Genomic DNA, 14178 nt, shown 5'->3' on the forward strand with positions numbered 1-14178 from the left:
GCACCGAGGACATCGGTGTGGGGTACTAGTCCTTCTGTGTGCGCCCTCAGAAGTCCCCCCTCCTGCTCCGCGTCACAACCTCCGATAAGGTGTGGCACCACTACCCCTTATACGTATCGGGGTAGTTTTTGTCTGCGGACATGCCTCCAGAACTGACACTTAACCATCTCGCCTTCATAGCCCGTTGTGAGTATCTTTACTATTCTTATCTCTTCGTCCATCCATATCGTTATCCACTAACCACCGCATTTCCCCATTTTGTAGGTTGGCGACAGGATTCCAAATCTCAAATTTACTCAGCCATCTCCTATCCTATCTTCTAGAAGCTTTGCGATCTTGGTGCTGGTCAAGCCGAACTCTTAGGTATCAATCCTACCACTGCTACTCCACTATTGCAAGTTCTTGCTCTACAAACTTCCCACGACTTCTCTGCTCCATTTTATCGTCCCCCTCCTCCCAAAGAAAGGAAACCGCGAGCCTCATCCCCTCCCAGAAAAAGATCTCAAAACCCAGGCCCACACCATCATCACTCCCGACCTTCCTCACGGTCACGCAAATCTTGTGAACCCCGCCCTTACTCTGCTCCCGAAGACATTCCCTCCTTCTGCTCCATATCCACTTGGGACGATCAATACACCTCTCCCCTTTCCCCCACTGAAGATATGGATATCCGCAAACAGAAGTTATTTAACAGCGACTCCGACGGAGATGACGATGTCATGGAGATCCCTGTCCCTGAGACCAATGTATCTGCCCAAGCTCCGCCCACCAAGAGACCGCGGACTTCTACCTCTGCCAAATCCGACCAAGTTACCCAGCAGAACTCTGTCTCTGAAGATCTTGAGCCCATTCCTTCCCAACCCCTCCAATCCGCAGTCCTTTCCTCGCACACTCGCCGTCCTGGCAAAGAACCTTGTCCACCCGAGGCTCCTGCTTCAAATTTGTCCCCTGTGGAAGAATTCCGTCTCATGTTCAAGGTACACGACCGCAGGCTAACCACCACCGACTCTGCCCTGGATAATACGGCCGTCGCCTCCTCTCTTTTTTACAATGCTCATCTTCTGAAAGACATCATGTACTCTGAATCGCACGTCATTGTATACCAATTGGGAAAGGGTACGGTTTTTTTTTTATAATATCTCGCGCCTTATGATTCTAGGTAAGCTTGGACATTTCTTATATGGTTCGCGGACTCCTCAACACCAAGAACAAAGTAGTATCCCTTGAGAAAGAACTCTGTGGGCCTAAAGGCTTAAGAAGTGCCTGTGTAGGGCTTCAATCCGATCTGGAAGCCGCCAACCTTGTGAAGACCCGGGCCCAAGATGAGCTTGGGTTCACGGAGTTGACTCACCAGCGTGACATGGACAAAGCCGAGGAACGCCTGGAACGACAGAGGGAAGAACTTCTTCAACAACACCAGCGCGACTTGGACGCTCTTGCTCGCCAACATCAAGAATCCGTGGATGCCCTTAAGCAAACATATCAGGCTGACTCCACGGCCTTGCAGCAACAGCACCAGGCCGACATGGCAGCCTTGCGCGACCACTTTAAACTGTTGGCCAACAAGCGAGTAGTACGAAAAATTCAAGAAGAGCACGTACGACTCACTCGAGAAGGGAGACTCCTCCCCCAAAGGCCCCACACCACAGAGCTTGACAGAACTAATGCTGCACTGGAAGGCGGACAACCCACTGATGTCATCCCCGATCCCCCCAACCAAGAGGACCCGTCCACTCTAGCAGCAGCTACCAATGACTCTGCACCCCAGGCCATGGACGTAGACTTTGATATCCGGACTCAGGACCACCCCCCAAATGAACAGTTTTAGCTTCTCTTTTATGCACCATGCCACATCTAAACTATTGAACTCTTACCAAGTTTACCTTTCCTTTTGTTTTGTAAACACTTGATGTTCGTTTTGTTTCAAAGAATGTTTGTTTTTCTTTTCATGTGGGTTGTCTCTTTAGCTATGGATTCCGATGTTTGAGTTATCTGTACTGTACATACATCCCCCATATCCCCTTGTTTATATATATCTCTCCTGTGATATTGTTGTATTGACTTAGATAGTTAGTATTCCTTCTCGGTCGACCTCCTTCTGCTTGGCTACTTAGCCAAAAGTGGTTTGTCTCCACGATCCGCGTGTATTCATAACTCTATTCCACGACCAACTAATTCACTTGGGGCGTCTCCACTTACCTCCGGCTCCTCTCCGGCCTTGTATCGGCGAAGGGCTCATCCCCTCCAGTGACTTTTTCTACTACTGGGTTCAATGCCCCACGTGTAGCTCGATTCTCTCGTCTGCGAAGGGCTCATCCCACTCCGCGGATGAAGACTACTCCTCTTGTCCTCTGCTCAATAATGTGAGTATGTCAGCGCAAGGCTCGCCCCCCTGTCCCCTCTATGCGGGACTCATTATGTCGGTAGTGAGGGCTCCTCCCCCGTTGTCTCTCTCCATACTCGGGGCTCAATGCCCCATGTGCTTTTGTATCACTCCGCGATTATTCTGAGACCACGGGGAAGCCATTTGGGGCTGATAAGCACCCAAAAGTGTATTATGAAACCCCATTGAGACATATAAATTTGGTTAATTATGTGTTTAATAATCATGAAATAAATATGTTTTCATATTTTTGCGGTATTTGCGATAAACATGGAAATATTGGTTAAACTGAAATAAAGCACGAGGAGCGGCGTATATACTGAATTCTCCCAAATCCACGAAGCATCAAACTTCCAAAGCTCCTACCTCTCGAACCGGGACTCGAATGCGACCACGAGAGATGCTTTCGGACAATCGAGGTGATGAACTCTACGCATAGGCGGGGAAATTGTAACAACGCCCAAAATACCGGACCGCCCTTTGGACTGCACATGGACCCCCATCTATGCGGGGCCACAAGATTGGATGAGTCATCAATCATGGAGCATGTCAAGACAAAGATAACAAATTATTGGTGCAAAGTTGACACCTTGCATGTAATAAATTAGATTAGGTGTTAATAGTGAAAAAAGGCAAGGTGTCACCTTGTTTTAATGTGGTAGATAAAAATGAATCAATGTGGTTTGATAATTCCGTGGGAAGAAATGAGATTTCTCTCAAATGGAGAAGAAATTAGACAAATGTGGGGACACTCCATTTACTCCCTTGACTTATTTTCCTCACATGACATTATTTTAGTTCCTTAGTGAAAATGAGAAGTTAGTTTTAGTTTTTATAAAAAAAGCTTGTAATAGTTTTAATGGAGGAACACTTGTTCTTCTAGAAAATAATAGAAGTGAGTTTGGTTGTTCATCTTTCTTCTCTCTCTCTCTCTCTCTCTCTCTCTCTCTCTCTCTCTCTCTCTCTCTCTCTTTGTGTTTTTCTTAGTTCATAAATCTTTGTCCCAAGGATCATGAGCTAACTTCCCTTTTGGGGAGTTAATCCAACTCATGTGAGGGTAAACAAATTGTTGTTGGTTTGATAGGTTTAGGAAGAACAACTAACTCTACATCCTATCCCAAAATGGTAGTTGGTGTAGAGTTTAGTTAGGAATCAAGCAATGAGCTTAGAGATAAGTCATTGTTTGGTTTCACTTGCTAGCATGTATGAGCTCTTTAGTGAGCCATGCATGTTAGGGATCAAATCTATTTTTCCATTAGGGACTTGTCTATGAGTCTAGGAAGAATCAAAACCTTTTCAAATCAACACTAATGATAGTTTCACATGAGGAGGATTAACTCTCCACCTTCTCTTTCAAATCTTTATTTGATTATTAAGTGAATGTTTTCAAGCGTTAATGTTTTCTTAATGTTTATGTAGGAAAGAAAAATCTAGCATTTATATTATGACCTTACTCCTTAGTTTCCCTTAATTGTAAATTCAATTTGTAGTTGTTCTAAGCTTTAGTTTAGTTGAATCTTTATTCCAACTCTACGAAGCGAAGATCGTGAGTAAGGAACCTTGATTGCTTTTGCACCAATTTAGAGAGTTCAAAACTCTAAGTAGTGTTCTCAAGCATATATCAAATGCATTGCTTTGTTCTAAAAGCCATAGAACTTGTGCTAAAGATCGGAAGTTGTATCAAGGGGAACCCCATTCTCTTCCTTCCTTTCCTTTTCGTTCGTTTACGTTTTTTTTTTTTTTTTTAGTATTTTTGCCTTGAAATAGACACGTAATCTAAAAAAATTCATTCCACTTCGGTACCAAAAGTTAGGATTTGGGAAAGATAAATCTGGCGATTATAAGACTTACGAGAAAATTTGAAAGTATTACGAATTATTGGACAAGCGTCTTGTGGGTGTAGAGTCAGCGTGGTGAGTGGGACCAGCGTCCTTGGTGAATTTCTTCGGTTGTTGCTCTGTTCAACCACCGGCATCTCGATCTATATTGATCCATTTCGAGGGCCTAAAATATCGGCCTTGTACCTGAAAATATCGATAATCCTTTGGGATTAATCGGCGTCGGCAATTGAAAGCGTTTGTTTCAAGGGTTCTGGGAAGCTTCTGAGGTTCCAATTCTGTAGTTCAATTTTATTATTATTATTTAATTTATTATTATTATTATTATTATTATTATGTTTTTCTGCATGTATGCCATGTATATAGTATTAGGAAAAATTTATGGATTATTATTTAAGTTTTAGCCTCGAATTATGCATGAATCAAGTTTGTATACCGGTAAATATTTATATAAGATTACTTTCGGACATGATTTGCATATGAATGTATATTTACATATTAATGAATGCTTGTTTTGCATGGGTATATGTCTTTCTCATTATAAATGTTGCTTGTTCAATGTTTGATATTTTCTACATTATCATTACCGCGGTATTGTCTAATAAGTCGATTTTGTCAAGAAAGAGGAGAACATTCAATGAGGGTTAAAATCTGAGTTGGGTAAGTTGTTTCTAAAACCTACGGGGGTAAAGCTGCTCTCTATAGGACATTTATGCAATCTCAATGAGTATTGTCGAAATCGATTTATTATGCAATACAAAGTCGTATTTTAGTTTAGGTATAATACTTTGCATGTTTAGTTTTGTCATCTCTCCTGGCATTATGTATCTTTGTATTAGGTATGCTAATGTATTTAGATCATTATGAGTGATTCAAATTAAGCACATTCTTGTTGATATACATTTACGTAATATCGATTTACAAATTAAGCGTACATATCATTATTCTTGATGTATATTTGCACATGCGTATGGAAATATTTATCGATGACACAAGCTTGCCTATTCAGTATAGCTATCATTATGAGTAGAGTACCTTCACATACTCTGCACCTAGTATTGTATGAGTAGATCGTATTTGTATGTTTGTATTTTAAACCTTGCATAAATCTAAAAAAAAAAAAAAAAAAAAAAAAAAAAAAAAATAAAAAAATTAAATTAAATTAAATTAAAATAAAATTTAATTTAATACCACCTTTGCATAAATTTTAATTCCATAAATCTTAATCATATTCAATGGTGTCTAGAAAACTTGAAAGATTGAGGTTACTTAATTAGAACCGTGCTTGCGGAAATCCTCCCTCATATCTCTCTTGTGACTGGTGTTGGTTTATGCACCGCGTATTCCTAGCTTCCACGCTTCGTTAGCGCAGCTTAGGCATATGTTGTTCAACCCTAATGCTTAAGATAATAATAAAATTCGAGTCCTCATAATTCCTTTTGTAAGTTAGATTTAATTTTATGCTTGCATGAGATTAAGGTGCAGTTCCACTAAAGAAATTGAACATACCTATCGTGAAAAAAATCGATAAGCAATTGCGTAAGTTCTCACATAAAAATTGTTCTTCTTACGCTAATTACCTTCATCACAATCCGCCATTAAGCCATCAACTTTCGTCATTATGGCCGGCGATCCTACCTGGCGAGAGAAGCCCCTCTCGGACTTCTATCTTTGCATTACGGGAAGGACCTTCTTCTGCATCAAACTTGAGGACATTGTCGGTGATTTTTCATTATCCCGCTAAGCGTTTTCAGTTTGTTACCAATATATCATGGTTTGGAGCACGAAAAACCGTACAATCATCTTCGTAGACTTCAACAAGTGGCAACAACATTTCATCATCCAGTGGTCTCTAAGGAACAACTCTTTGCTTATTTGTTTCCATTCACTTTAAGCGGAAAAAGCGTCAATCGGTTAGCGGGACAACAATCACAATCCATAGACACATGGAATAAACTAGTTCAAGCTTTTATGCTTGGTTTTACACTTTCGAAGAAAACAAGCTAAAATGCTTGAGAAAATTCAATTCTTCCGTCAAAATCCTCATGAATCCTTTCACGGAAGCATGGAGTCGTTTTCTTGATCTTCTATTAGAATGTCCTCACTACCAACTAGAAAAAGTTGTCCTTGTTCGTTCATTCTTTAATGTGTAATGCGATCATCAAAAAGAAACTCTTGATATAATGAGCGGAGGTTGCTTCATGGACAAAGGAACTCTTGAAGCTTATACTTTTCTTGAAAAACAAGCGAAAAAAAAAAGGTACACCTTTGGGGTAACACCGAGTCGTCTAGATCATCAAAGGATCTTTGTTACAAAAGCCACATCTATTTTTGAGGTAAAACCCGATCACGAAATAAAAAATTTGATAGAATCCTAACTAAAAAGTAGATGCCCTTGCGGTTCAAGTAAGCGATCAACTACCAAAACCGGTCATGAGCGTTGACACCACTCCTTGTGTCCTTTGTCTTAGTCGATCATCGATGCATATTGTCCCTTGTTATATGCTTCCCCTACTCAACAAGCGGAGGAGGCATGTGCATTCAACATCCCGATGCCGAGTGGAGACAACATCGAATTTAAGCGGCGTCAAAATAACCAACAAATGGGGGCTCCTCACGGTTTAAGCTAATCAACCTATTCGACCTACCAATAATTTTATTCCATACCGCCAAGGAAATAATCAACAATACCAACAAGGTCAATTTCAAAATAATTCTAATGCTAATTATCAGACCAACCGCAGCCTTGTTCCAGCTAATCCAAATCCCAACTATAATCAACAACTTCCTAAGCAATAATCGAGAACTACTACATTTGCACAACTGCGCCAACCATTATGGATAGGACAAATGAGACTTTCTTGGCTTACATGAACCAGCGGTCTCAAATTTTAGCGTCTATCAACAATCACTTCGACAATTGAAGCAAGAAAAGAGTCGAGAAAAGGTATGTTTCTGCCTGGCGGTTCAAACCCTAAACCAGCAAACCACGACCTTTGCCTGACCCAATGCCCTACGGTACAAGCACCCTGACCAAGGTGAGGTGCATGCAATCACTACTCTACGATCTGGAAAAGCGTGCGACAATCGGATCATTATGCGGATGATCAACCAAAGGAAAAAGAGGGTTCAAGGAATCTAGTTCTAATAATAAACCTACGGAAGATTCCCCGATACAACAAAGTCAACACCTCGAATGTAGGAAACAAGCAAGTAGACCCCTTTGCCAAATTTTGCCCTAAGGCACCGTTTCTGCGTTGCGGCAAAGAATAAACGATGACAATTTTCTTTGAAATTCGAGAGACTTTTCAAAATTTAACAATCAACTTACCTTTTTTCGATGCCTTAAAACTATTACCAAAACATGCAAAATTTTCGAAAGATATGTGCACCACAAAAAGGAGAACTAATGTTCCTCGACAAAGCGTTCCTCATTTGAGCGGTTTCCCTCCATCACCGAACACTGATGGTATAGTAAAATACAAGGACCACTGGTAGACCAGCGGTTCCATGCACCTTAGGTGACAAATACCGCGACTCTTTCTTGGCTATTAGACCTAGGAGCTAGTGTGAACTTACTTCCATATTATTTATTTAAACAACTAGGTCTTCATGAGCTAAAACCTACCACCATGACTCTACGGTTAGCCCGATCGTTCCATAAAGTATCAAAGGAATTGTGGAAAACGTCCTTGTAAAAGTCAAGATTTCTTCTATCTTGTAGACTTTGTTATTTTGGATCTGAAGTTGCATGTGATTCCATTCCTATCATCTTAGGGCGTCCGTTCCTCGCCTTTGCTAATGCTCTTATTAAGCTGTAGAGAGATGGTTCCATGACCATGTCCCGGAAATCTTTCGGTCGAGGTGAATGTGTTCAAGTTGATGAAACAACTTCGAGCGACATTGATGGTGAGGTCAGCGGGGTTGATGACATTCAAAGAAAGTATTTCACAAACTCTTTTCACGAAGATGAAGTGTACCAATTTCTTTCCTTTAGCGAATCACGAGTTTGAGGGCGATGATTACACACAAAGTAAATGAGTTATTAGAGTCGATTACCATTATTTGACCCTACAAGCGGTGATGTCAAGTAACTTGGATGATCATCAATCTGTTTACTACATGGATGATGACCTTCCTCAAGAATCTTTAATACCCGCTCCATCACCCCCTGAATTAAAACCACTTCGCCGAATTAAAATCGTCTGACTTGATCGATGGTGCGTCACCGGTTATTATTTCTTCACAATTAGCGGCGATCGGGGAAGCTCGTTTAATTAATGTCATTCAACAACATCGTTACGCTATTGGATGGTCCCTCGATGACATTAAAGGCATTGAACCTAATGTGTGCACCTATCGCATACACCTGGAAGAAAATGCTAAGACGTCGCGTGAACCACAGCGTCGCCTAAACCCTACCATGAAAGATGTGGTCAGGGAGGAAGTGTTAAAATTACTAGATGCGGGTATTATTTACCCTATCTCTGATAGTGTTTGGGTGAGTCTGTACCGTGGTTCCAAAAAAAATCGGCATTACGGTTGTGCGAAATGATAAAGATGAATGCATTTCGCTCGTATCGATAAAATGGCGAATATGCATTGACTATCGCAAACTTAATGCCGTCACTCGTAAGGATCACTTTCCACTTCCATTCATCGATCGGATGCTTTCGAGCGTTTAGCCCGGTCATGCCTATTCTTTGCTTTCTTGATGGTTATTAGGGTTATTTTTAGATAGTCATCGACCTGGCGATCAAGAAAAGACAAGCGTTCACTGTCCATTTGGTACATTTGCATATAGGCGAATGCCTTTTGGCCTTTGCAATGCTGGTACTTTTCAATCTTTGCATGCTTCATATTTTTTGATATGGTTGAGCGGTTTATGGAAGTATTCATGGGCGACTTCTCAATTTATGGAGATTCTTTTCGATATTTGTCTATCAAATCTTGAAAAGGTCTTTACGTTGTGAAGAGAAAAACCTTGTTCTTAATTGGGAAAAATGCCATTTCATGGTTACTAAAGGAATAGTTTTAGGACATATCGTTTCAAAGGATGGAATCGAAAGTCGACAAAGCTAAGATAGAAAAAATTGCTTCACTTCCTATACCAAAACAGTTCGAGACATTGGCGCATTCTTAGGACCTTGAGGGTTTCTATAGGAGATTTATTCAAGATTTCTCAAAGGTTGCTAGACCTTTAACCAATCTCTGCTTAAAGATGCGCTTTTGATTTCAGTTTGATTTGCAAACAAGCCTTTGAGGTATTAAAAACCGCTTTAACTACGGCTCCCATAATTCAACCACCTAATTGGTCTAAACCTTTTGAATTAATGTGTGGCCGGCGACTATGCTATTGGAGCTGTACTAGAACAGCGCGTAGAGAAGATAAGCCGGTTGTCATTTATTATGCGAGTAAAACCCTTAATGAAGCTCAGCGTAACTATACCACCGAGAAAGAGTTTCGCCGTTGTATATCGTTAGATAAGTTTCGATCCTTACCTAGTGGGTTCTCCAACTATTGTCTACACTAACCATCGCGACGCCGTTATCGTTAGCGAAAAAAGATGCAAAACAAAGGTTGATCCGATGGATTCTCCTTTTGCAAGAGTTTACTCTCGAAATTAGAGATAAAAAGGTAAGCGAAAATGTGGTTGCAGACCATTTATCAAGACTTGTCGATTGATGTTGATCGCGATCACGAACCTATCGTGATTCCTTTCGGATGAACACTTGTACTCTATTTTTTCGTCCCTTGGTGCCTTGAGACATAGTAAATTACTTAGTTCCGAGGAATTTCCTTTATCTTGGTCTCGTAATGGCCGGAAAAAGTTTTTATCCTTTGTGAAATTCTATTTACGGGATGATCCCTACCTTTTCAAGTATTGTTCGGACCAACTAATCCGCCCGTTGCATTCCGTGGGAACACAGCGATGTGTTATCATACGCCATGAACAATCTTGTGGTGGTCATTTTAGTGGTAAGAAAAGCTGCGGCCAAGGTTCTACAATGTGGTTTTATTGGCCAACACTTGTTTAGAGATGCACATGAGCATTGCAAAGCATGCAATGTCGCTGCCAATGATTAGGTCGCATTACTCAGCGATAATATGATGCCCTTAAATCCCATTCTAATTGTGGAAATCTTTGATGTATGGGGCATCGACTTCATGGGTCCATTTCAAATTCTCATGGCTTCCTATACATACTTGTAGTAGTTGACTATGTGTCAAAATGGATTGAGGCATTGGCATGTCGTGCTAACGATCATAAAGCGGTCGTTTTGTTTGTAAAAGAAAATATTTTCTCGATTTGGTGTTCCAAAAGCTATAATTAGTGGCCGGGGAAAACATTTTGCAATAAAATTTTTGAATCATTAGTAAAGAAATATGGAGTCACGCACAAAGTGGCAACTCCGTATCATCCTCAAACCGATTGGTCAAGTAGAAGTCTCTAATCGAGAAATAAAATCCATTTTTGGAAAAATTGTCAATCCATCTAGGAAAGGCTGGTCTCTACGATTATCGATGCCTTGTGGGCATCTGAGCGACTTTTAAGACACCTATAGGGATGTCTCGTATCGCCCTCGTTTTTGGAAAACCTTGTCATCTGCGGTTGAACTTGAGCACCGTGCTCTATGGGCCATCAAAAGCCTCAATTATAACACTAGCGTGGCGGTGAAAAGAAAATTGCAGTTAAATGAGCTTGAGGAAATTGGATTGATGCCTATGATCTCTCGAAATCTATAAAGCCAACATGAAAAGAGTGCATGACAAGCACATATTGCAAAAAGAGTTCAAAGTCGGTTAAAAGTTTTGATGTACAACTCAAGATTACACATCTTTCGGGGAAAATTAAAACTTCGATGGTGCGGTCCTTTCCTTTGTCTCTGCTTTGTCACTCCTTATGGGGCTATCTCGTGAAAAGCGTAAATGATGGTAGCGAATTTCAAGTAAATGGCAAGCGCCTTAAACATTATCATGAGTTGCGCTCTCCGGATGTCAAAGAGACTCTTCTCAATGATCTAGTCTACCACGGACTAATAGATTATTTGGTGTACTTCTTTCCATGTATTTAAGCGCGGGAAAAGTATGCCATTAAGGTAGCCAGGGCCCTCTTCTATTTTCTTTTCTAACAATCCCTAGAGTGTGTGGTTGCAAAGCGCCGGAACCTTAGTCCACAAAAACTCTACCAGGCCGAGTATAAATGTCTTCGATGTCGAGCAAAGCGTGCCTCGGGGAAAACAATGGGTACCAAAATTTCAACTCCTTCTTTCTCCTCCCTTTTCTATTCTCTTCCTTCCTCGCGAACTCCAACTCATCATTTGGTCCAAATCTCACCCATCTCGAATTGGTAATGGTCGTAGTACTTTTGCTTTCAGCGGCGGCGAAAAGGATGGGGTGGTGTATGGCTATCAAACTCCTACGTCGTCGGTCTTGATCTTTTTATCGAGATGAGCGGTATAAGGTATATTATTATCGACACCAGCTCAAGCGGGATAAACTTCGTCGTCGTCCGTTGCTCCCCAGGTTGGGATTCGTCTTGAGGATCGGCGTTAAAAGACTCGTCTTGAGGATCGGCGTTAAAGACTCACATTCGTCTTGAGGATCGGCGTTAAAAGACTCACATCGTCTTGAGGATCGGCGTTAAAAGACTCAACATGTATATACTCGTTTTGTTTTATTAGCACCGGCATGGTGCCCAAAAAGAGTCGTGATATGCACCATCGGACATTTCCTAGTTAAATGCGGGCAATGGATTCCACCGGGCCAACCCGTTCAGTTTTTCTATGTGATTTGTTTGAGGCGGTTTGAGGCTATACCATATGTACTAAGGGTAATATTATTATTAGACCATTGCACATTGGTCAAGGATGGTACCGATCCTAAACCCTAGGCCCCCAAAACATAAAGGATAAGCCCGCGGTCGGCTGGATTGGGTTAAGCCCGAGCCGACATGAAAGTTGCTTTGAGTTAAAATTTGTTGTGATGTGTTGTTTTATTTGGATTTCGGTGTTGTTGACCGTTCTTTCGACTTGTACATTTGTATATAAAAGTATAAATAAATAAATAAAAAAAAAAATGATGTTTGAATGTGATTTTTCATATTCTAGTGGATGGCATTTTTAATCTTGATCGTTTCGATATCTCATCCGTTCAATTTGGGTTGAAGCGAATCGAATTTCCCGTTTGAAATTTGAACATTCGGGACATAAGAGAAATTTCTGTAATTCATTTTGTACTTGGGCCAAAATTTTGACCCGACCCAAAACCAAAGATCGGTACAAAGCCCCGCGGGGCACCCACCGCGTCCACCCCCACTTCTTCTTCCACAAAAAATCGGATCTTGGTCCCCACAATCCACTTTGGCGCGGCATACATACCCCGATGAATTGAGGCAGCGCCGCGGGAACAAACTCCACCAAACTCAACCCCCTTCCTCCGGCACCACCTCCTCCACCTCCTCTTGCTATTTGCACCATCAAAACTTAATTTTACATTTATGGCGGCACGAAGAAGAATTACAGTTGAGAGAAATTTCACAAATCTCTATAATTCGGGATGTTTCACCCATTTTTCGATGAGGAAATTGCTAGTAGAGAGTGGGAATATCTATTGCATCGAATCCCAGCTCAATATTCGAAGAATTGGTGTTGAAATTTTATAACAATGGAGGTTTCGGGGTGGCAATTTTGGATTACGGCGGATGGGATGGAGCGTGAACTCGCGGCTGGAGTTGATTTGAATACCGCGTAGCGATTCGATTAACTTCGATCGATAGCCCGACCCTGTTATTGTCGAGTATCCGACCACGAGGGATTTGATGTTTGACGCGCTTCTCGAGGGGAGTACAACAACTGGCTCGAGCTGCGTGTACCGGCATTCGCTCGGGCGTAACCAATTAGCCGTCACTCGATAGGCGCCTGAGCGTCATTGGAACTTCAAAGGCGTCGGCGTGAACAAGACTTTCTTGCACCTGCTTTGTGGATCCTACGGGAGAGGAAGCACACTTTACGTATGGTCCATTTCACGGGCCATATTCTTACGACCCGGCGTCAAATAGGTCGACTCCTCTTCTTTGTACTTGTTACTTTCGGCTTATGCTTAACTTAGGGTTCGGTCTGCTACTCCTTTCATTGAAACAAAGGTCTTTCGAGAATTTTGGAATTTTTGAGACTTGTGTTTTAGACCATTGGGACCCGGTAGCTAGAGATGACATTGAGCATGATAGCGTACCTCCTCCTCCTCCTTCACCGCAATTTGTTTTAATGAAGATACCATCGCCCGAATCAATACTCCTATGGATGCCTTGAGGAACATGAATTCTAGTATCTTGAGGATGTTTCTTCGCCGAGGAAGAGATGATTACTTCGAATGAATTCCGGCAAAGCAAAATGAGAAATCGCCAAGGCCAATTCAGGAGAATGATGATGGCAAATCGGCGACAATTCAAGATCGGTTACTTTCTGATCTATAGGCCACATTCGGACCGGTCATTTCGGCTGAAGTTCGTTAAGTGGCGAAGGCGTAGAAACCGGGTTCATCTTACGCTAACCCGGAGGATTCCACGATATTTGTTTATTTCCTTTGGTTTAGAAATGACTATGTCATTTATTTCCCTTATGCATTGCATTTTTATTTTTAAGCTAAATTATTATATATCGGTTGATTTCTCATAATTTTGTATCTCGAACGGTTTGAATGAGAAATTATTTATGCGAATATAGTACTTCAAAAATATGAGTTTGCTCATTGATTCATTGGGCCTACTCTCAAAGCCAATGGTCGAGAACCAAATGGTGATCAAGCGGTCGGATGCCTAGCGGTCGAGAAATCAAGTTATAAATACAACTCTCCTTTCCACTTTCACTCATTCCCTTCTCTCACTCTTCACACATTCTTCTTCACAAATTTTCAATTTCTTGAACATAATGAATAAACTAGAAGCGATGGGAAAA

This window comes from Coptis chinensis, chromosome 4, assembly GCF_015680905.1.
Source record: "Coptis chinensis isolate HL-2020 chromosome 4, ASM1568090v1, whole genome shotgun sequence".
Taxonomy (NCBI): domain Eukaryota; kingdom Viridiplantae; phylum Streptophyta; class Magnoliopsida; order Ranunculales; family Ranunculaceae; genus Coptis; species Coptis chinensis.